General features: G+C 44.2%; 1 protein-coding gene across 3 annotated transcripts in view; it reads right to left on the minus strand.

The window, feature by feature from the left end:
- The window catches only part of TMEM150C (transmembrane protein 150C), a 111,594-nt gene extending 88,406 nt beyond the window's left edge, over nucleotides 1-23,188 (minus strand). Inside the window, exon 1 of one of the 3 annotated variants that reach the window (XM_027544888.1) lies at nucleotides 22,733-23,188. The gene's annotated coding sequence lies outside the window, so the exon portion shown is untranslated. Of the gene's footprint in view, nucleotides 1-22,471; nucleotides 22,569-22,732 lie in introns of those variants that run through there. The other 2 variants (XM_027544887.1, XM_027544889.1) reach the window with 2 other exon arrangements.
- Nucleotides 23,189-23,810: the final 622 nt, after the last annotated feature.

A 23,810-nucleotide genomic window follows, 5' to 3' on the forward strand; every position in this document is an offset into this window, starting at 1 on the left:
ACCCACTCCAGTACTCTTGCCTGGAAAATCCCATGGATGGAGGAGCCTGGGAGGCTGCAGTCCATGGGGTCGCAAAGAGTCGGACACGACTGAGCAACTCCACTTTCCCTTTCTTTCACTTCCTTTCACTTTCATATAGCACTTACAGTGTTCAGGCACACTGACTACAACCCTAGGAAGTAGGTAGCATCATCCACTTTCACAGATGCCCAGAGGAGAGTTACTGCTACTTCCTGGGGCCAGAACCAGGGCCCAGGGACTGTGCTCTTAACACTACACTCTACTGCTGCTCATCCTACTCGCTCTTTCAAACAACCTATGAAATAAGTGAGACGAATCTGATTTGTTTGAAAAATATTTATAGAGTTCTTACTCACCAGGCCTCATACCACACACTGAGTTTCCAATGATGGATGAACCATACCACCCCTACTTGAAGAAGCTTACAGTCTACTAAGCAAAACTGACAGATAATCCATTTTCCTGATGAACAACAGAAACTCTAAGCTTCCATAAATTAAATATCTTATCCAAGCACACAGCCGGCTGGAGAGTGGTCAGGCCAGGGTTTAAATGCTGACATCACATCTCTGAGTCTAATTACTCCAGGTAATGATGTTACTTCCTTTGCTGGCCTACTAGGCAAAAACAAAAGAAAACAAAACAACAATATCATAACCAAGCCAATCTAGTCTAACTCAACTTTTATAAAAAGAGCCTGATCTTGGTAAGAAGGTAACATTAAACCAAGCTATTGTGATTCTGATGCAAAGAGCACAGACCACCTATGCCAATTTACAAATTGTTTCAACAGCTGGAAAACCTATCATTTCAACCATTAATTGTCCTATCATCAAACATTTTGGCTAAAAATATTTCAGATACTTTGGGTGAATCGCTTACATTGGGCCACTTTTCTCAAGGAAAATCAAGGTAAATTCTTGTGGTCTGTGAAGCTAAAGATGACCCCAAAAGAGTCAGTTGCACAGTAATTATAACTCTTTTTCATTTTTCCTTCTGCTCTTTTAATGCTCCCTAAAGGAGGCCTAGAACCTTTCTTTCATATGTAAGAGAATTGTCCCAAACGACCTAACTATACCAGCCTACAAAATCTGTTTCACAAAACTTGGCCCATTACAGCTTTCAGAGTGAACATTACACAGTAAGACTTTAAGCCCCTCTTGTCCCAGGAGTAACTGGCAACAGCAAGTATAGCAAGGATTCATTAGCTGCTTTTACACACAGGATGTTTAAACACTGCACTCAAGCCATGCCAGTAGTAGATCTTTTAACTTCTTTGTTTTTTCTCAAAAGCGTCCTGACTGGGATCAATCATACATGCGGTGTAGGCAGCTAGTCACGATCATATGACTTGGAGGGTGATAATAATGGCTTCCCAGGCCCCTAAATAACCCCCCTCCCAGCCTCTCAAAGTAGCCAAATTTAAGGAAGAGAAGTTTGATCACGGGGAGCTACTAGGGTTATTAAGGAGGTTAACAGGTATTTGTCCTTGGGATACTGGAGAAGACTCCTGAAAGTCCCTTGGACAGCAAGAAGATCAAACCAGTCAATCTTAAGGGAAATCATCCCTGAATACTTGTTGGAAGGACTGATGCTGAAATCCAGTATTTTGGTCATCTGATGCAAACAGCCAAATCACTGGAAAAGTTCGTGATGCTGGGAAAGATTGAGGGCAGAAGAAGAAGAGGGCATCAGAGGATGAGATGGCTGGATGGCATCACTGATGCAACTGACATGAACTTGAGCAAACTTCGGGAGATGGTGAGGGACAGGGAGGCCTGGTGTGTTGCAGTCCATGGGGTGGCAAAGAGTCGGACATGACTGGGCAACTGAAAAACAACAGGTATTTACCAAATGTGTGTTATGAGCCCAAGACAACAGGAGACCAATATCAGTAAGACATAAATGCAGTGCATTTCAATAATTTTAATATCTATTTTTGTTGTTGTTTGTTTAGTCGCTAAGTCGTGTCTGACTCTTTTCCGAATCCATGGACTGTAACCCAGCGGCCTCCTCTGTTCATGGGATTTCCCAGGCAAGAATACTGGAGTGGGTTGCCGCTTTCTTCTGCAGGGGATCTTCCCGACTCAGGGACTGAACCCACAACTCCTATGTCTTCTGCACTGTTCACGAAGGGTATAGTAGCACGAAGGGCCTTGAGGGAGTCTTCCACCTACTATTGCAGCCTCATTTCTGAGCAGCCAGGGAGCCAGCCCCTCTGAACAACCAGTGGCTCCCCAGGCTGCCCAGCGTCTTTGTCCAGGCTCCATGCTAAGGGCTGCAGATACAAAGATGAAGGCACAGTCCCCACCCCCAGGCGGCCCACAGGCAATCAGGAAACAAGTGCAGTGACAGATGGGAACAGGGATTAGGGAGCCCTGAAGGGAGAAAGCTGACTCTGCACTGAGGGCAAGGGGAGGGTAGGTGAGGAGGAAATGGCTCTGAGCTGTCTCCAGGGATGCAGGGGGTTCCCATGCGGCTGTGGAGGCCCGTGCAGGTCATCCCACCCCTGTGGGCACAGGAAGCAGAGTTCCGTGGTGCTCAGAGCAGAATGGGTCAGGCTGCGAGTGGTGAATGAGACCCTGGGAGGAGGGCAGCACCTGGCAAGGCGGACGGCTACAGTGAGCTGATGCGGCTCCACTGAAGGTTCCTTCAGCATTTACAACAGAAAAGTGTGCTCACTGCAAATACTTTAAAAGGTGCACATCAGGAAAAAGAAGATGAAAAGGGCTCCAAATCCCATAGTCTAGAACTGAAAAACCAATCATTTCAAATATTAAATACCCTGTCATCAATCATTTTGGCTAAACATTTCAGATACTTTGGGGGAATCATTTACACTGGGCCACTGTAAGGAGGGCCTGTTAACATTTTGATGTACAATCTTTTATACATATATGTATGTATTAATATGTTTATATATTATATATTTACCTATGCTGTGCTGTGCTTAGTCGCTCAGTCATATCCGACTCTTTGTGACCCTGTCAACTGTAGCCCGCCAGGCTCCTCTGTCCATGGGATTCTCCAGGCAAGAATACTGGGGTGGGTTGCCATGCCTTCCTCCAAGGGATCTTCCCAACCCGGTGATTGAACCCAGGTCTCCTGCATTGCAGATGGATTCTTTACAGTCTGAGCCACCAGGGAAGCCCAAGAATACTGGAGTGGGTAGCCTATCCCTTCTCCAGGGGAACTTCCTGACCCAGGAATCAAACCGGGGTCTCCTGCACAACAGGTGGATTCTTTACCAGCTGAGCTACCTGGGAAGCCCATATTTACCTATACTAACAGATACTTTTTTCTTTAAAAATGAAATCATTTAAAGTGTGGTGGACTTCCCTGGTGGCTCAGACAGTAAAAGATCTGCCTGCAATTCAGGAGACCTGGGTTTGAACCCTGGGTCAACAAGATCCCCTGGAGAAGGGAATGGCTACCCACTCCAGTATTCTTGCCTGGAGAATCCCATGGACAGAGGAGCCTGGTAGGCTGCAGTCCATGAGGTTGCAAAGAGTTGGACATGACTGGGTGACTAACACACACACACATATACATACAATGAAATATTATTTAGCCTTAAAAAGAAAGAAAGTTCTGGGACTTTCCTAGTGGTCTAGTGGTTGAGACTTCACCTTCCAATGCAGGGGGTGCAGGTCCGATTCCAGGTTAGGGAGCTAAGATTCCACAGGCTTCCATGGACAACAGAACAAAACATAAAACCGAAGCAATACTATAACACATTCAATAAAGACTTTAAAAAAAAATGGTCCAAGTCAAAAAAATCTTAAAAAAGAAAAAAAGGAAAATCCTGACATGCTACAACATGGATAAACAATCACGACATTGTGCTAAGTGAAATAAGCCAATCAGAAAAAGACAAATGCTGTACAACTCCACTTCTATGAGTACCTAGAGTAGTCAAATTCATAGAGGCATAAGTAGATGGTGGTGACAGTCGCCTGGGGGAGGAGGGGGAGAAAGTCAGCAGTTGTTTAATGGGTAGAGTTTCAGTTTTGTAAGACGGTAAGATTTTGGAGATTGGCTATACCTATGTGAATATACTTAACACTCCTGAACTGTATACTTAAAAATAATTAAGATGGTAAATTTTATGTGTTTTTTTAACCACACAAAAGAAAAATAAATAAAATGTGACAAAGAAATTCACTCATTAAGCTACTTTAATACTTTTTTCACTCATTTTTTTGTGATCACCTTTCCACGTGATTATTGGAAATACCGATAGCAGCGTATATCGCTATCAATATTTCAGATAACTCTATAGTATTCTAACGTTGTTCAGTCACACAGTCATGTCCGACTCTTTGCAACCCCATGGACTGCAGCACGCTTCACCCCATGGCTTCCCTGTCCTTCACCATCTCCCGTAGCTTGCTCAAACTCATGTCCATTGAATCGGTAATGCCATCCAACCATCTCGTCCTCTGTCATTTCCTTCTCCTCCTGCTTTTAATTCTAGTGTAGAGATCTACCTTAATTTACTTAACCCAGGAGAATTACTTTTTAAGATGGATGAAACCTGCAAAGTCTTGGTTGATAGGAAGGAGCCATGACGGCTGATGGGAAGGAGCCAGTAAAGCGTTAAGAAAGACGCAAGACCACAGAAGAGAGAGGAATATTAATAGAGCAAAAGTTCCGAAGAAACCATGAGGGGACTCCCCTGGTGGTCCAGTGGCTAAGACTCCCCACTCCCAGTGCAAGGGGGTACAGGTTTGTCCCTGGTCAAGGAACCAGATCCTGCAAGCCTCAACTAGGAACCTGTGTGCCACACCTAAGACCTGGCACAGCCAAATAAAATTTTTTTAAAGACCATGCTTATTAAAAAAAAAACAAAACAAAAGTGAAACAACAACTACCAAAAACAAAAAACAAAAAACCCACAAAGATAGCATGAAGAGATGGCATTCAGGGTTCAAGTATTGGGCCAACCTTAAACATGGGTCAAAATGGACCACATCTCTTGAGGAAAGGAAATGAAGATGAGTACGAATATATATATTTGGGTTCGATTCCTGGGTTGGGAAGATCCCCTGGATTAGGAAATGGCAACCCACTCCAGTATTCCTGCCTAGAGAATCCCATGGACAGAAGAGCCTGGCAGGCTACTGTCCATGGGGCCGCAACAGCCAGACATGACTTAGCGACTAAACCACCACCACAAATATATTTGCACGTGTAGAGAAAAGTCTGGGTAACTGAAGAAGTCAAGAGGTAACATCTTAATGAAGATAAAGAGGTAGAGAAGTAGGGCGCGAAAGAGTTGGAAGGATACACAGCTATGTTCAGAAATAAGACAATGAGGTTAAAATTCCTGAAGGTGAAAAACTACCAGTTGGACAAGGATCTGGGTGGAGGGTTGGGAGTGAGTAGCTGAGGTTCTCAGGGAACTCACTGAGCAGGTCTAGTGATTTTGAGGCCAGATTCACAACTAGATCACCTGGGATGGTGCTGTCCCCAAGGGTTATGACCAGTCAGGAAAGGGAGGTGCGGGAAGACCAGGTATTCAGTTTTTCAGGCAACAAATGAAAGTGACTGGAAGCTGGATGGAGAGTAGTGGTGAGAAACAGTGAAAGGTGATTGACCACATTTAGCCTCAAAGTTGAGGATAACAAGCCTTTTCATTCAGTGACCCCTGGAAGAGGGTGACAGAGCAATCAGCCAAAAGGTTGAGAACTTTACTCACCCTGGGGCAAAGAGGAAAAGAGGGAGGGAGGGAAATCAACAGAGGACCAGAAGAGATGATGCTAAGAGACTGTGAAAATACAAGACATGACGCATGGTGGGGGACAGGTGGGTTTAAGAGGTTGTGGCACAGGAGGGCCTAGAGGAGCTATCCCACGTTGAAGGTCAGGAAGGGCGGCGGTGAGGAGATACCCCTCGTCCAAGGTAAGGAGCAATGGCTGCGCTTTGCTGGAGCAGCCGTGAAGAGATACCCCACGCCCAAGGTAAGAGAAACCCAAGTAAGACGGTAGATGTTGCAAGAGGGCATCAGAGGGCAAACACACTGAAACCATACTCACAGAAAACTAGTCAATCTAATCACACTAGGACCACAGCCTTGTCTAACTCAATGAAACTAAGCCATGCCCGTGGGGCAACCCAGGATGGGCGGGTCATGGTGGAGATATCTGACAGAATGTGGTCCACTGGAGAAGGGAATGGCAAACCACTTCAGTATTCTTGCCTTGAGAACCCCATGAACAGTATGAAAAGGCAAAATGATAGGATACTGAAAGAGAAACTCCCCAGGTCAGTAGGTGCCCAATATGCTACTGGAGATCAGTGGAGAAATAACTCCAGAAAGAATGAAGGGATGGAGCCAAAGCAAAAACAATACCCAGCCGTGGATGTGACCAGTGATGGAAGCAAGGTCCGATGCTGTAAAGAGCAATATTGCATAGGAACCTGGAATGTCAGGTCCATGAATCAAGGCAAATTGGAAGTGGTCAAACAAGAGATGGCAAGAGTGAATGTCGACATTCTAGGAATCAGCGAACTAAAATGGACTGCAATGGGTGAATTTAACTCAGATGACCATCATATCTACTACTGCGGGCAGGAATCCCTCAGAAGAAATGGAGTGGCCATCTTGGTCAACAAAAGAGTCCGAAATGCAGTACTTGGATGCAATCTCAAAAACGACAGAATGATCTCTGTTCGTTTCCAAGGCAAACCATTCAATATCACAGTAATCCAAGTCTATGCCCCAACCAGTAACCCTGAAGAAGCTGAAGTTGAACGGTTCTATGAAGACCTACAAGACCTTTTAGAACTAACACCCAAAAAAAGATGTCCTTTTCATTATAGGGGACTGGAATGCAAAAGTAGGAAGTCAAGAAACACCTGGAGTAACAGGCAAATTTGGCCTTGGAATACGGAATGAAGCAGGGCAAAGACTAATAGAGTTTTGCCAAGAAAATGCACTGGTCATAACAAACACCCTCTTCCAACAACACAAGAGAAGACTCTATACACGGACATCACCAGATGGTCAACACCGAAATCAGATTGATTATATTCTTTGCAGCCAAAGATGGAGAAGCTCTATACAGTCAGCAAAAACAAGACCAGGAGCTGACTGTGGCTCAGACTATGAACTCCTTATTGCCAAATTCAGACTTAAATTGAAGAAAGTAGGGAAAACCACTAGACCATACAGGTATGACCTAAATAAAATCCCTTATGATTATACAGTGGAAGTGAGAAATAGATTTAAGGGCCTAGATCTGATAGAGTGCCTGATGAACTATGGAATGAGGTTCGTGACATTGTACAGGAGACAGGGATCAAGACCATTCCCATGGAAAAGAAATGCAAAAAAGCAAAATGGCTGTCTGGGGAGGGCTTACAAATAGCTGTGAAAAGAAGAGAAGTGAAAAGCAAAGGATAAAAGGAAAGATATAAACATCTGAATGCAGAGTTCCAAAGAATAGCAAGAAGAGATAAGAAAGCCTTCTTCAGCGATCAATGCAAAGAAATAGAGGAAAACAACAGAATGGGAAAGACTAGGGATCTCTTCAAGAAAATCAAAGATACCAAAGGAACATTTCATGCAAAGATGAGCTCGATAAAGGACAGAAATGGTATGGACCTAACAGAAGCAGAAGATATTAAGAAGAGATGGCAAGAATATACAGAAGAACTGTACAAAAAAGATCTTCACAACCCAGATAATCATGATGGTGTGATCACTGACCTAGAGCCAGACATCCTGGAATGTGAAGTCAAGTGGGCCTTAGAAAGCATCACTACGAACAAAGCTAGTGGAAGTGATGGAATTCCAGTTGAGCTATTCCAAATCCTGAAAGATGATGCTGTGAAAGTGCTGCACTCAATATGCCAGCACATTTGGAAAACTCAGCAGTGGCCACAGGACTGGAAAAGGTCAGTTTTCATTTCAATCCCAAAGAAAGGCAATGCCAAAGAATGCTCAAACTACCGCACAATTGCACTCATCTCACACGCTAGTAAAGTAATGCTCAAAATTCTCCGAGCCAGGCTTCAGCAATATGTGAACCGTGAACTTCCTGATGTTCAAGCTGGTTTTAGAAAAGGCAGAGGAACCAGAGATCAAATTGCCAACATCCGCTGGATCATCGAAAAAGCAAGAGAGTTCCAGAAAAACATCTATTTCTGCTTTATTGACTATGCCAAAGCCTTTGACTGTGTGCATCACAATAAACTGTGGAAAATTCTGAAAGAGATGGGAATACCAGAACACCTGATCTGCCTCTTGAGAAATTTGTATGCAGGCCAGGAAGCAACAGTTAGAACTAGACATGGAACAACAGACTGGTTCCAAATAGGAAAAGGAGTATGCCAAGGCTGTATATTGTCACCCTGTTTATTTAACTTCTATGCAGAGTACATCATGAGAAACACTGGACTGGAAGAAACACAAGCTGGAATCAAGATTGCCAGGAGAAATATCAATAACCTCAGATATGCAGATGACACCACCCTTATGGCAGAAAGTGAAGAGGAACTAAAAAGCCTCTTGATGAAAATGAAAGTGGAGAGTGAAAAAGTTGGCTTAAAGCTCAACATTCAGAAAACGAAGATCATGGCATCTGGTCCCACCACTTCATGGGAAATAGATGGGGAAACAGCGGAAACAGTGTCAGACTTTACTTTTCTGGGCTCCAAAATCACTGCAGATGGTGACTGCAGCCATGAAATTAAAAGACGCTTACTCCTTGGAAGGAAAGTTATGACCAACCTAGATAGCATATTCAAAAGCAGAGACATTCCTTTGCCAACAAAGGTTCATCTAGTCAAGGCTATGGTTTTTCCTGTGGTCATGTATGGATGTGAGAGTTGGACTGTGAAGAAGGCTGAGCACCGAAGAATTGATGGTTTTGAACTGTGGGGTTGGAGAAGACTTTTGAGAGTCCCTTGGACTGCAAGGAGATCCAGCCAGTCCATTCTGAAGGAGATCAGCCCTGGGTGTTCTTTGGAAGGAATGATGCTAAAGCTGAAACTCCAGTACTTTGGCCACCTCATGCGAAGAGTTGACTCATTGGAAAAGACTCTGATGCTGGGAGGGATTGGGGGCAGGAGGAGAAGGGGACGACAGAGGATGAGATGGCTGGATGGCATCACCGACTTGATGGACGTGAGTCTGAGTGAACTCCAGGAGTTGGTGAGGGACAGGGAGGCCTGGTGTGCTGCAGTTCACGGGGTCGCAAAGAGTCAGACACGACTGAGCGACTGATCTGATCTGTTGGCACAAGTTACGGTCCTGCAGAAGGACATAGAGTTATGGACACAGGTGGATGGCCAGGCTTGAGCAAAGGAGGGAAAATGACTATGGAATCCAGTCTCAGAAAAGTGGTAAGAGCTGTTACTAACGGACTTCCCTGATGGTCCAGTGGTTAAGACGCTGTGGAGCAGGGGGCCTGGGTTCGAGCCCTGGTCTGAGAACTAGATCCCACATGCCGAAACTAAAGATCTCTAACGCCACAGCTAAGGCCCAGTGCAGCCAAATATATACATGTACATATATATATATATATATATATAGGAGAAGGAAATGGCAACCCACTCCAGTACACTTGTCTGGAAAATCCCATGGACGGAGAAGCCTGGTAGGCTACACAGTCCATGGGGTTGCAAAGAGTCAGATACAACTGAGCAATAGGTTCTACATATATAGAGAGATATATATAGGTATAGAGAGAGAGAGAGAGAGAGAGAGCAAGCTGCTACTAAGTTCATAGAGAAATGTGATGTGACTTCTGGTTCTCAGAGCACAGTCTCCAGAATCTCCAAGTTCCTCGCCATGTTTTATTTTTTCTCTCTAGCACATCAGCCGTATACTATACCATTTCCTTGTTTATTTCTGGCTAGCTTGCTCCATTAGCATATAAAGCTCCCCGAGGCCAGGAATGCTGTCTGCTTTGTTCACTGTATTTTCACCAGCACTTAGGTCATATCTGCACAAATAATGCCTCCATAGGTCACACTTGTTGAGTGAATGCATGAATGAGTGAACAAATAAATGATAAAGGCCAGTTAGGATAAGGATATCCCGTGAGGTTTGCTAAAATAGCAGGTAGGGTCTCTGCCAGGAGGAAGCCATCTTATGGTATTTAGTCCTAAAGGGACAGAAAATGTTGGCCAAACTCCGCTCCCAAACTCTATCTTCTCTTTTTTTCCCATCTCCTCCTCTTCTCATGACTACTTCTGATCCTCCAAGACTCAGCTTGGTGTCACCTCCTCAGGGAAGCCCTCCCTGATGTCTCCTCTTGGGTGCTCTCAAGGCTACCTATAATTCTTCTATTGCTGTGCTTACCCTCCTGTATGATAACTGTTTACCTGTTGGTCTCCCCCACTAGACTGAGCAAGGATACAAATCTCATACACTCAGTAGGAACTCCATACACGAGGGCCAAATATACAAATGGAAAGTACTGGACATGTGAGTTGGTCAGTAAAAGCCTGTACTTTTCCTCCTTTGAAGTTCAACTCGGCCACACACAAATTCATACTTTGACACCACTGAACAAGAGGGCCCTTGTTGCCAGGGCATCCAGGTGTGAAAACAGCTCAACTCCCAACACTAAAAGTAAGCTGGAGCCTTTCTGTTTAAGGTAAGATGGAGTTCCACTGTCTTTCATGCATCTGCTCCCCTCTCTATCTGATTCTGGGCATCCCTGTGATACTATGGGTTGCCTTGCTCATCTGTGATGCTTCCCAAGTGAAAGAGTACGGTAGAAGACCCGGCGAGCCTTTTAGAAATGTCTGCTTTAACGATCTGGGGTGCAGCCTGCATTTTTACAGATTTTCAGATGATTCTATTGCACAGCCAGAGTTGAGAACCATTACCCTCTGGTTCTTTGCCATTTCCCCCTGGCTTGTGGCGCTGTCCAAGGTAGCAGTTCACCAAGCACTTCTTCACCCCAATGTCTGCCCAAACCAGCCATGGGCAAGGGTCAATGGTCTTTTGACTAACCCAAGGGAGGGCGCTGCACCTTAGGACTTAACACAAGCCAAATTTATACAGTTAGCTGTGCTGGACAAGGCCACCGTTGGGTGTTCAAACTAAAACTAGGCTGTCCAAGAACCACAGGTGACTACTTAAATTTAAATTAATACAAACTTGAAATTGCTCTAATTAAAAGTCCAGCTCCTCGGCTGCACATTCAAGTGCTCAGTAGCTAGTGGCTGCTGTACTGGATCGTTCAGAAACAGAACATTTCCATTACTGTAGAAAGTTCTGTTGGAAAATGCTGATACGAAAATATTTCTTTCTTCAGAAAATGATCTATGTGGTTATGTTCATCTGCTAATCACGGGCAAAATGAGCCACACAATATGCACAGTGTGAACACACTGGATCTCTGGCCATTCCTTTTCAGATGCGCGACAGTGGCCCTTTACCTCTTTTCTTTTCTTTTTCCGGCCACACTATGTGGCCTGTAGGAACTTAGTTCCTGGACTAGGGATGAAGCCCACGGCCGCTGCAGTGGAAGTATGGAGGATTAATCACTAGACCACCAGGGAAGTCCACCCCTTTCCGAGAATAAGCACAAAGAAAGGAGTTCTATGCTCTCTTGAACAAAAGTTTTTCTGGACAGTTCCACCTATGTATTAGGGCAGCAATGGCTTTCCAACTTTTTTGACTGCAACTGACAGTAAAAAATACATATTTTACATCATAATCTTGTATACAGATACATACATATATAACAGAAATTAAAAGTTTTACAAATCAATATTTATCCTTACTACATATTTTTCACTTGGATACTTTATTATTCTATTATTTTCTATTTTCTGTTTTATTAAAAAAAATAAACCTACTTAACAGTTCTCATAGCTCTGGTGGCCAGTAGTTTGAAAAACTACTACCTTAAAACATAAGTGGTCCACACAAAACTGGGACTGAATTTCACACTGCAGAGTTAATAGCCAGCTGGATAATAATAGCTAACATTTACTGGGCACTTACTATATGCCAGGCACTGTGTTAAATGTTCTATATTTATTGCTTTGTTCAATTCTCATAATAACTCCATAGAACAGTTGTCCAAGAACCATGAAAGAACTGAGATTTTACTTGCAGAGGTTAGCAGAAGACACAAGACTCCCAGGGTGGAGACAAAGGACTTTAGCATCCATAGCAATAGCAGTAGCCAAAGCACCAGCATTTCCTTGCACTAATTCCCCAGCTCCAGTTCCTAGGGCATTCAGAGAGGGCCATAACACCTGCATAAGCAGTGAGCAGCTTTACTGGAGAGGAACTCTGAGCTGCAAGAACTCAAATCCATTATATTGAATATTAGCAAGCCTGCTCTGCACTTCTGAGGAAAACAGTATCTCAATCATCCAAGACTGTTTACTACATAAACATCCCTGTAAAGCCAATCTAGACTGAAAGGGGAGTCAGTGCCTCACTTTGTAAGTCCTGTTAAAATGCATGGGACGCAAGAACTGTCTCCCAACAGCAGGTACCGTACTTATCCCCACTTTGTACACGAGGGAACAATGACTTTAAAAGGATTAAGTAGCTAATTTAAGGTTACATAGGTCAACTTGACATCTAAGTGTATGCTGATAACACCTTCTTTCGCAGCCATTGACAGTGAAACAGGAAGAGAGAAGAGATGTCATTCATTTAGTCATGCAGCTGTGAAATTTGCCCCTACAGAAAGTAATTCACTATATATAATTTGTAATAAGCTCTTTTTTTTTCATCTTTTCTTCCAGAATCCCATAGGAAGAATATCAAATAAACAAGTCTTGGAGTATCAAATGAAAGGGCCAAAGAGTAGAGATTTTCAGCTTTATGGGCCAGATGGATTCTGTTTCAGTTGCTACTTAACTCTGTAGAGGGAGTGCAGAAGTAGTCACAGGTAATTCATAACCAATGGGTGTGGCTATTTTCAAAATAGTGCAATTTGCTAACTCCTGTTCTCAGACAGCTCAGTGGGATACAAAAAAATTTGCATAGTAATTTCTACACACAATGATTTAATTGGAAAAAGATGGTAAATAAGCAACAAGCAAGCAAACCAAGAGTCATATGGAAAGGAAGCGAGCCTGGCTTCTATGCTGGAGCCCTCTTAAGTCAGCCTGGATAAACAGTATGTCAAGAACTAACGTAAAATATTCATAGATTAAAAGTAGAATAGAGTCTACACAAGGGCCTCCCTGGTGGCTCAGTGGTGAAGAAGCCGCCTGCCAATGCAGGAGACATAAAAGATGCGGGTTCCATCCGTGTGTCGGGAAGATCCTCTGGAGAAGGGCTTGGCAATCCTCTCCAGTATTCTTGCCTGGAGAATCCCAAGGACAGAGAAGCCTGGCGGGCTACAGTCCATAGGGTCACAGAGAATCAGAATCGCTGAGCAACTGAGCACGCGCACATGCAAAATCTACACATCATCTCTCTGTGATGACTGCGGTCATGCCAAGACTCTAAGAAATAAATTATGTGACTTCAAAAGGCTTTTTCTAGCTCTTTGATGCTCAAGAGGGGAGCAGTTATCATCCAGAACAATCCTCTTTAATTTTCCATGTGATGACATCAGTTAAAAAACCTATGTTTTGAATAAGGGGGAAGTAACAGTGAAAAAAAAAAAGGTACTCTGGGCCAGGGACCATTCTACGGATTTCACAAATAACGCCCAATAACTAATAAAGAATACCATTTCTGAATTGCCAAAATTTATGGCTCAGTGAGTGAACACTCACGTGGCCTGATCTTAAAAAAAAAAACCACACACACACACAACGGGCCACTATTTGATCATAGTGGTATTTTTTTCCCCAAATCAGTTTACTGGAAAATTTTGTCTTTATTTTTACATGCATACATATACAATCAAAATTTTGTTGGTTCTTCTTTTTCTAATTCTCTTAGATGGTAGACTAGGTTGTTATATTTTTCTTATTCATATAATCAAAATTTTGGCATACAAGTGGTCCACTTTTCATAGAATCAATTTTTATGTCACACATAAGCTCAAATTAAAATGGAAAAACACCAATCAAAATGTCACAGAAAAGATAATCAGCTTTCTCAAGAACAATTCTATTAGCTGCAAAAATTATAGGGAGATAAATGTGATTCTTGTAAACACTGTGCTGTTGTTGACAAGACCAGCAAATTTTTCAAAATGACATAATTTTAAAGTCTAGGCTATGTGGGAACATAATACCACAAAGAAGAAAAACTGTCATCCATAAGTTAATATTCCTGTTATAACAGTTGGCATAATTTAGATACTATTGTTTCTATGTAAATATACTTTAAATTTTAGTGAAAAGTAGAATTTACAAATTCCAGGAGATAGATTGCCATTGAAATTCCAGAACAATTACATTTCATAATTCTAAGTATAATTCACAAACAAAACACTCCAAGTTCAGTAAAAAAAAAAGTCATATTTCTATTTGGTTTGCTTTACCATGGTATCAACACCTCTTAATTAACACCTTTCACTCATGAATCGATAGAATGAAAAATCATTTGAAGACTATTTTATTAACCAGCCCAGTTTAAAAAAATACAATACTCATTTTAGCTATGTATCAGTTCAGTTCAATTCAGTCGCTCAGTCGTGTCCGACTCTTTGTGACCCCATGAATCGCAGCATGCCAGTCAGTTTTAATTTATGTTTCAAAACTTCCAGTTATTACCATTTAAAATATCTCTTTGGCAGCTAAGTCATCGTAAGTGTAAAAAAATCAGGAAGACATCTACTTTGCTAATACATGAAATGCTTGATGAATACTAAGGCTATGCTACTTTTGGAGACATTTATGTTTACATTTAGTTGAAAGCCATTATAATTCATTATAATTACTTCAGAGTTAAATAACACCATTTAAACTACAGGCTAATTTCCGCTACTGCCATAGTTAATCACACTTACTTCTTAAGCTTTGTCTACATTAGCCTAAAAATATTACATGACTTTCAATGTCTTGTCAAAGACACTTCATCTCATTCCTTTGCATTCCAAAGATACAGCCTGTATCACTGTCCTCGGAGATGGACAGTTCTGAAGCCCTAAACAAAATCTGCATATCTTATGGGTTTTCAGGATGTTAGACACAGCCTCTGTAGTTTTTAAAGAAGAAAAGTAACCATGATGACAAGCTGTTGCCTTTTCTATTCGACCTGACAAAGTCTATGAACAAGTGATTGCTCATATTTAGTTTGACCTTTAAGAAAAACTGAACTCTGCTTCTAAAGCAAAATTAGTTTTACTTTTCAGATTGTTCTGGAGCCAAGGAAGGGTACAAGGAGATTCCTAGCCTCAGTTTTAGGACATCTCCTTTTATATGAAATTCTTAAAGCAACATTGTTCTCCTTTTATTATATTGAAAACTAGGTCATGAAGCACTTACAGGCAGAAAGTGATTTTGAAAAAGAAATAATTTAGAATCAAGTAAAAAAAGTGGGGCGTGTATGGGACGGACATATTTAGACCTGTTGTGACTATTTGCTACAAAGCAGTGTGTAGAAGTGAGGAAGTGATCAGGAGGGACAGAAGACTGAGTTCTCAGCTTCTGGGACATCTGGGTTTCTTTGGGCCCCAGACTGCCTGTCCTTTAAAGAGCATTCAACTTTAGAGGCCACAGGCCGGCAGCAGTGAGGTCTCCTCCAGCCAAAATGTACAATGACTCCCCTCTCACTCATCAGGCCTCGTCTTACACAGAAAACAACTGCCGTCAGCTCGTTTCCGCGCTTGTGCAATGCTGTTCAATGCTGGAGTCTCACAGGTCTGCAAGACGTGCATCTATGTATCCCTACTGCATTGCAACATGCGAGCCGAAACAGTTGAACTTTATGGACTCTGTCGCCAGACACCCAGGTTCAGCGTTTCGCATGGAGTCCTGTCTTAGATGGGTGTTTCCCAAAGTGAAACACCTTAGTTTCGGAGGCAGTATTTTACATCACAATCCAGTATACATATAGACATTTACCTAATAATAAAGCACGACTCATCTCACACGCTAGTAAAGTAATGCTCAAAATTCTCCGAGCCAGGCTTCAGCGATATGTGAACCGTGAACTTCCTGATGTTCAAGCTGGTTTTAGAAAAGGCAGAGGAACCAGAGATCAAATTGCCAACATCCGCTGGATCATGGAAAAAGCAAGAGAGTTCCAGAAAAACATCTATTTCTGCTTTATTGACTATGCCAAAGCCTTTGACTGTGTGCATCACAATCAACTGTGGAAAATTCTGAAAGAGATGGGAATACCAGACCACCTGATCTGCCTCTTGAGAAATTTGTATGCAGGTCAGGAAGCATCAGTTAGAACTGGACATGGAACAACAGACTGGTTCCAAATAGGAAAAGGAGTACGTCAAGGCTGTATATTGTCACCCTGCTTATTTAACTTATATGCAGAGTACATCATGAGAAACGCTGGACTCGAAGAAACACAAGCTGGAATCAAGATTGCCAGGAGAAATATCAATAACCTCAGATATGCAAATGACACCACCCTTATGGCAGAAAGTGAAGAGGAACTAAAAAGCCTCTTGATGAAAGTGAAAGAGGAGAGTGAAAAGTTCGCTTAAAACTCAACATTCAGAAAATGAAGATCATGGCATCCGGTCCCATCACTTCATGGGAAATAGATGGGGAAACAGTGGAGACAGTGTCAGACTTTATTTTTCTGGGCTCCAAAATCACTGCAGATGGTGACTGCAGCCATGAAATTAAAAGACGCTTACTCCTTGGAAGGAAAGTTATGACCAACCGAGATAGCATATTCAAAAGCAGAGACATTACTTTGCCAAGAAAGGTCCGTCTAGTCAAGGCTATGGTTTTACCCGTGGTCATGTATGGATGTGAGAATTGGACTGTGAAGAAGGCTGAGCACCGAAGAATTGATGCTTTTGAACTGTGGTGTTGGAGAAGACTCTTGAGAGTCCCTTGGACTGCAAGGAGATCCAACCAGTCCATTCTGAAGGAGATCAGCCCTGGGATTTCTTTGGAAGGAATGATGCTAAAGCTGAAGCTCCGATACTTTGGCCGCCTCATGTGAAGAGTTGACTCATTGGAAAAGACTCTGATGCTGGGAGGGATTGGGGGCAGGAGGAGAAGGGGACGACAGAGGATGAGATGGCTGGATGGCATCACTGACTCGATGGATGTGAGTCTGGGTGAATTCCGGGAGTTGGTGATGGACAGGGAGGCCTGGCGTGCTGCGGTTCATGCGGTCGCAAAGAGTTGGACACGACTGAGTGACTGAACTGAACTGAATTGAAGGCTTCCGTGGTGGTCCAGTGGTTAAGAGTCCATCTTGCAATGCAGGGACAGGGCTTTGATCCGTGATGGTGGAAGATTCCATATGATAAGCAGCAATGAAGCCTGGGCATCACAACTACTGAGACCACTCTTAAGAGCCCGTGGTCCGCAACATGAGAAGCTACTGCAATGAGAACACCACGCACCATAACCAAGAGTAGGTCCTGGTAGCCACAACTAGAGAAAGCCCACTGGCAGTAACGAAGACCCAGTGCAGCAAAAAATAAATAAATGAATGAACAATGAGTAGGCTTACATGGTGCTTACTGCACAGAGTCAGAATTGGAACCCAGGGGCCTTGATTCTGTAGTGCTTTTGACCACCACTCTCCATTGTCTCATGGCCTTGCACTTACATACGTGAGGGAACCAAACACTTCATCAAACCCTAGTAACTCCCACTAAGGGGGATGCACAGTGATAATTCCTATTCTAATGTATATCCCATCTCATGTGGCTGAGTGGTTAAGAATCCGCCTTCCAACACAGGGGATGTGAGTTCGACTCCTGGTCAGAGAATCCCACATACCACGGAGCAACTAAGCCCGAGCACAGCAACTACTGAGGCTGTGTCCTCTAGAGCCTTTGAGCCACAAGGGAAGATCCTGTATCCCGAAACTAAGACCTGACGGGAAGTGAAGTGAATTGAAAGTCACTCAGTCATGTCCAACTCTTTGCAACCCCATGGACTATACAGTCCATGGAATTCTCCAGGCCAGAATACTGTCTTGGATAGCCGTTCCCTTCTCCAGGGGATCTTCTGAAACCAGAGATCGAACCCAGGTCTGCCAAATTGCAGACGGATTTTTTACCAGCTGAGCCACCAGGGAAGCCCAAGGCCTGACCAAATAAATAAATAAATATATATATTTTTTAAATGCTGATACAAACCTGTTAAATCAATTTTCTGACTCAGAACATGTGGCTTGAAAAATACTATGGTAAGTGCTGTATGAAAAAATTTTTTGAAAAACCTCAACAATAAAAAAGTTAAAGAATTATATGCATCTCATCTTAGAAACTTAACATGAGGTAGTGCATTGAAAATCTCCAAAAAGGGGGTGGATTATATGGAACAGTTCCTAAATTCACTCGAGCATCTCTATCCTCTCGTGGAATGGACATTAATTTGGGAAATCTTATCCTATAGTGTTAAGACCTTAAGGGCAGGGACAAATTGGGGGTTAATTTACTTTATATTTTGTGCATTCTTAGTCACACAGTCTCTTCTGACTCTGTGACCCCCTGGACTGTAGCCTGCCAGGCTCCTCTGCCCATGGGATTTTCCAGGCAAGAATACTGGAGTGGGTTGCCATGCTCTCCTCCAGGAGATCTTCCCAATCCAGGAATCAAACCCGCGTCTCCTGCATGGCAGATGGATTCGCCATCTCTATGCATGAACATTTGTGTCACATTTTAAAATAACTGATTGAAGGAGAGTCCCTTCCAGAGCAGGGGAGCACCCAGGACCCTGAGCTCTGGCCTGGGGAGAGGTATTCCAGGTACCTAGGCTGGGTGAGGCAGCGACTTTCTGCCTCTCTAAATCCCCCTCCCCTTGGACTTCCCTGACAGTGCAGTGGATGGGAGTTCATCTGACAATGCAGAAGATGGGGGTTCGAAGACTCCACGTGCTTAAAAGCAATTAGGCCTGTGGGCCACAAATACCGAGCATCAGTACAGCAGCTACTGAAGCCCACGTGCCTAGAGTTCATGCTCCCCAACAAGACAAGCCCACACACCACAAGAGTAGCCCCCTACTCGCCACAACTAGAGAAAAGTCAGCGCAAAGCATTGAAGACACAGCGCAGCCAAAAATAAAGCAATAAATAAAATTATTTAACCCTCACCTTGAAACACTGAAAAGTATAGAAACTGACTTTAAGAATGAATGATTCCATAATGGGTAAACAAGCAAATAATAAAACAAGTTTAAGAACTCAGACACACGGGGCCAAGCATCTAAACAAATCTGAGTGCTGCTTATTTTTGTGGTCAGCAGACATATGGAAATTAAAAAAGAAAAACTACTTTTAGAATAGAGTTGAACTTCAGCATGACACACCTTCTTCAGGGTAACTCTGAGTATTTTTTCATAACAACAGGATTAGAGTCAAATCTTAAGTCCTGGTTCTATTAAGGTTGATCTCTACTTTCTTCTAATTAAGGGTAATTGCCATTAAGTACTATCTCTGCAGGAAATAGGAGTGGGGCAGAATTTAAAGCTGCAGGGCCAGTATGGTAGCCACAAGCCCCGTGTGCCTATTTAAATTAATTTAAATGAAATAAACTTTAACATTCAGTTCTTCAATTATACTAGACACATTTCAAGGATTCAACAGCGACATGGGGCTCTTGGCTACCATGTTGGGCAGACTATAGAACATTTCCATCATTGTGGGAAGTTTTATTGGACAGCACTGATCTAGAGAAAGGCCATTCGCAGATGTTAAAAAGAAAATTATTCATTTCTCCCTTCATAAAGAGTTCCGAGTGCTACCTAATGGAGCTGGCATGACTTAAAATACTGTGAGGTTGACTGTGAAGGCTACTGCCAAAGATTTCATTATTATTTCAAAGTAATCATTCCAATTGGCCAAATATCTCTTTGCATTAAGATTTTCCATTTCCACAAGTTATCTTTCAAAATTCATACATGCCAGGAAATGATATTTGGTGATAATAATAACTTGTTAAAGTTCTACTAATTTATGAGCTAGTGCTAAGAGCAAATTATGAAGGAAAAAAATAAAACCATAAAGATACATGGCACCATTAGCTCTCAGAATAAAAGTTTATAGTTAAAACAAGTAGGGATGCCCTTAGGATAAAGAAAGTATTTATTACACACATGGGTGTGTTTCTAGCCTTTTCATGAATTTAGACTCAGATTCTGTAACATTTGGTTTTTGCATCACATGTTGAGAATTTAGCTCATATATCATTTGAGCTTCACAGCACCTAATCAGCACTCTAGTGTGGACTCTGAATGTTGTAGATTCTTCTCCTGAAGGGGAAAACAGAGGTCATGCATTATCTTGTCAGTGTCTGTCTTGCTTAGTCAGTTACTGAACTGATCCCAAGCGGCCAGATTATGCTGAAACCAAATGGCTAGGATTGCAGGGGCCAGCTAGCTTTTCGTCCTTCGTGTCTCCAGGCTGCCCTGCTAATCTGGCTACTGTACTGCACAGGTAGGCCTAGGTCACAGGAAAACAAAGCAGAAAGACACACAGGAGTGTCAAGTCGAGTGCCATCACTCTTGATGATCACAAGCAGGTAAAATGAGTACAAGAAAACCCTGCAAGGTCATCATAAGCATGACCGTGGTAGTTCTAGAACAAAGCCTAAACATAAGGCATTTCTATGTTCATGCAAAAAAAAAAAAAAGACTACAGAGTAACCTATTTCCCCCACAAAGCAACTGGTGAAAGGCATTTGATGAGAAATACATGAGTTAAACAACTGCTATAAAGACACTTTAAAGTCAATTAAATAATCCAAACAAATTGCCTTCAGCACAATGGCAGTTTATAATAAACATGCGTTTCCCAAATACTTTAATATGTTTATTCAATGTCATAACATCTACCAACTGTCATTATTGTTAGCAAAACTTCTTTATCATTTTATTTACCATGTCTAGTTTATGAACTTGCAACCTGGGGAGCTTGCAAAATATTTATTAAATACTGTATAAATAAAAACCACCATTAAAATTCTTATGCTTATGCCTCGAAGATTAAACTCACATTTCTAGCTCATTAAGAGATGGTAGCTATAGTTAATCTTTGAAACATGGTGTTTCTGGGACACACAGAAGAGAAAGTTTGGGATTTAATGCATGAGAACTGAAATTGTAAAATTCTTTGACCTGCAAATATCATATTTTTTTTATGATTAAAAAACTAATAATTTTTCCTTGAAAACTTTAAGTAGGTCAACTTATTAACTGTTGCCATGGAGTTTATACATTCACATTTGCCTATCCTTTTGATGAACTGCAGCCCAGGATGGAGTTACAGCCCTGCATTATTAAAAAATCTGCCTTTGATTCAAGCACAGAAACGGAGAAGCAGAAAGTAATATTACCGTTTAGGCTGTGTTATTGTAACTGATCCAACAACTTAAAAAAAAAAAGAACAAATTAGTATATTGGGTTGCCTAACAGGACCTCTCCTGGTCTCCCACAGGAAGTGGGAACCGGTTCACTCAACTGGGTTGTGTTCTCACATTTGCAGTCACAATCCTGGCTCGACCGGGAAAGACAGTCTGGTTGGAAAAAAAACCTGACCAAAAAAAAAAAAAAAAAAATCGGGGAAGTGTCGGGAATATAATTAAGTGCTGTGGAGGTAGGGGTGGACGGAGGAGAGGGATGAGTAGAGAAAGGGAATATGGATTTCGAATGGGAAAATAACCCTCTGGTTCTCCGTTGGATTCGTTTAAGGAGGAGAGAATCGTTCCACAACGGCTCTCTCCATAATCCACAGCTAATCACTCTTTTATTGCAGCGAATGATCAGACAGCCTCGGTCTTCACCCACTCACCGGCGTCTCGCCGGAGAAACCGAAAATCCCATTTCTTTCTCAGGGCGCACCCGGGGAAGGGCGGCGAGGCTGTTGGTTTTCGAGTGGAGGGCTGCGCACAGGGCAAGGCAACTTAGAGCCCCTGCCCGGCTCCCCGCGCCAGCCCGCCGCGGCGAACGGGAAAGTGAAGAACGGCGCGCGGCGCGGAGACCCGGGAGGCCGAACTTGGGGTCGCTTCCCACCCGCGTGCCCCCGACCACCACCGAAGGCCTGGGCACCCGATGGGGCGGCGGGCGGGGACACCTGTCAAAGGAACCGGACCCGAGCCGCAGCCGGCGGGCGGCGCCGGGGCCCGGCGGACGGCACTGCGGCGGCGGCGGCGGGACCGGGAGCTCCGGCGGCCACCGCGCCTCGCTCGGGGTGTGCGCCCGCGGGGTGTCGGGGGGCGGCCTCGCGCCCAAGGCGCTCCGGGGAGGGGGCTTAGCCGAGCAGGGCCCCGCGGCCGGGAGGACTCCGCCGCCCGAGCCCCTCTGCGGCGCCCGCCGCTCCCGGGGTCTCCGCCTCGGGGCTGGGCGCGGAGCCGAGCACGATGACCCCGGGCTGCCCGGCGGCCCCGCGCGGAGGAGGGGGCGCCGCGCCTACCTGCTCCCGGTGCGGCGGGGCCGCGGTCGCCTGGCGGGGCCGTGACCTGCGGCGGCGGCAGCAGCAGTCGCGGCGAGGAGGGCGCTTCCTTCAGGAAGGGGTGGGATCTGCCCGCCCGCCCGCCGCGCCGCACCGCGGCCCGCCCCCGACTTATTCTGGGGTCCCGGCTGCCAGGCCACCGGGAGAGACTCACCTCAGCCCCCGCTCTCCCCACCCCGAGGTCTCAGACCCCCACCACCCCTAGGGGCCCCGCGTAGTTACCCGGGGCTGGAGCCGAGCGGCGCCGGTGGGACCGCTTCTTTCGCCTTTGTGGACGCGATTGCCTGGCGCTCGCCGCTCACCCAACAAAAGGAAGGACGGAATCTGGGATCCTCCGCCTCGCGGTTATTTATTTCTGACCTGTTGTAACCTTCTGGCCGGCTCCCTTCGGTCCACACACCTAGGGCTTTTGCACAGAGCAGCTAAAATTCATTTTCGTGCCCATCGGCTGAATGCAGTTCGCCGCCGCTCGGCGCTCTCCCGCGGTTTTCTTTCATCGGGAAGAACAAACACTGGGCCAACTTCTGACCCTGGCGATGAGCGGCACTCCAAGGGCGCCCTCCCAGCGACAGCTTGCTGTCTTCCTCCCAGAGTCTCGTCTCTTTGAAAACTGTCTTCATCGGTGTTTGAATAGCTGTCCCCACCCGGGATCGCAGCCTATCAGGGTACCATATCGGTGACCTCTGGCAGCGGCGTGATCAACTATTTTTATCACACGCTCACGGGTTAACTTCTCTTACAAAGGCATCGTTCCGGTGCTCCCACAAGAGAACCCCCTTTATTAACCTGCCATAGGCTGACCTCCGTTCTTTTGCGGGGGGAGGGGGTCTCCCCAGGCGCTCCCTACCACACCTGCCTCTTCGCTGCTGCCTCTCAAAGCACATAGTTTAAATCCTCCAATTCAACCTTCCAGAACTGTTCCTTCCCCCATGATATACTATTCCCCCACAATACACCACTATCCGTGTATTGATTTGTTTTTGCTGGTTTCTCCTGGCTACTAAACTGTGAGCTTCTTGAGGCCAGGAACCTGGCCTCTTCTCTTTCCCTTCCCTTAAAGTTAAAACAGCCAAACCAAAAACTTGAAATCCTCTGCTGCATTTTGTAAGGCTGAGGCTGCCCATTTTTCTGAGGAGAGTGACTGTAGCTTTCATCAGCTCCTCAGTGATCTCTCTCCAGAGTTCAGAATTGCTTGAGGCCAGTTCCTGAATGAACCCCAGCTCTGAAGGGAGGACCTTCCCCAAATTTCATCTCTCCTAATGCCAATCATTTCTCTCTGGGATAACTGAAGGAACCCTCT

Source organism: Bos indicus x Bos taurus, chromosome 6, assembly GCF_003369695.1.
Source record: "Bos indicus x Bos taurus breed Angus x Brahman F1 hybrid chromosome 6, Bos_hybrid_MaternalHap_v2.0, whole genome shotgun sequence".
NCBI lineage: Eukaryota > Metazoa > Chordata > Mammalia > Artiodactyla > Bovidae > Bos > Bos indicus x Bos taurus.